Here is an 886-nt window from a genome sequence, read left to right on the forward strand (position 1 = left end):
CATATGAGGACTTTCTTAACTGCTTATCAATTTGTCCTCTTAGTTTCTCCTCTAAATTGTTTAAATGTGTGTCAGTATTTATCTCTCAAAACATATAGGCAATAGCCTAAGAATTGAGTGCTCAGAAAAACTTAGCTGATTTTTCTGTGAAATGCAGGAAACCACTCAGTCTTTGAAAATTTATTTTATTTATATAGCACTTAAGCCTTGAAAGTATAATTAATATTGCCAGTAGAGGACCTTTATAATAATGTTTTCAAGACTAATATAATCTTTGTCAATAATCACAGTTAGATGGAAGTCATCTAAGGTAAGCCGAGTTATCTCTGTCCCTAAATTCTTGTTTTTCCAACCAAACGAAGAAAAATTTGAAGGATGTGCTCAAGGGCAGCATTATGAGCAGTATGATTAATAGTTAGGAAACTATTGGCTGAGCCTTACAGAGTCTTCCATAGCAAAAATATGTTAAATTTATCTGGGGTTTGGAAGAAATAGTCTGCTATGGAGTGAATTTGACAACTCGAGAGCATGTCCTCTCTTGGAAAATATTTCATCAAGATTTGAAAAGAATTTGCCATCAAAATGGAAAGCCACAGGAGCAGCTGACTAGATAGAAATTCCCTTCAATTTGAAAGGCATGAGCTTTTAACTAAGGAAAATAATCTGGAGAAACGGCACTATTTGTCTCACAGTTCTTTTATATCCCAGCTGGTATGGCCACATCCAACCTAGAGAGCGTGATAAGCTCCCCTTGGACCTTACCATCTAATAAGAGATGGTAGGATACAATGAATCCCTCCATGTGCCACACAGAAAGGCAGCAGAGGGCAGCAGGACAGCCTTGAGCTTCACCTTAGGCTGGAAGTCAGAATCTAGCACTGCCTCC

The sequence above is a fragment of the Piliocolobus tephrosceles genome, chromosome 3 (assembly GCF_002776525.5).
Source record: "Piliocolobus tephrosceles isolate RC106 chromosome 3, ASM277652v3, whole genome shotgun sequence".
NCBI classification, from domain to species: Eukaryota; Metazoa; Chordata; class Mammalia; order Primates; family Cercopithecidae; genus Piliocolobus; species Piliocolobus tephrosceles.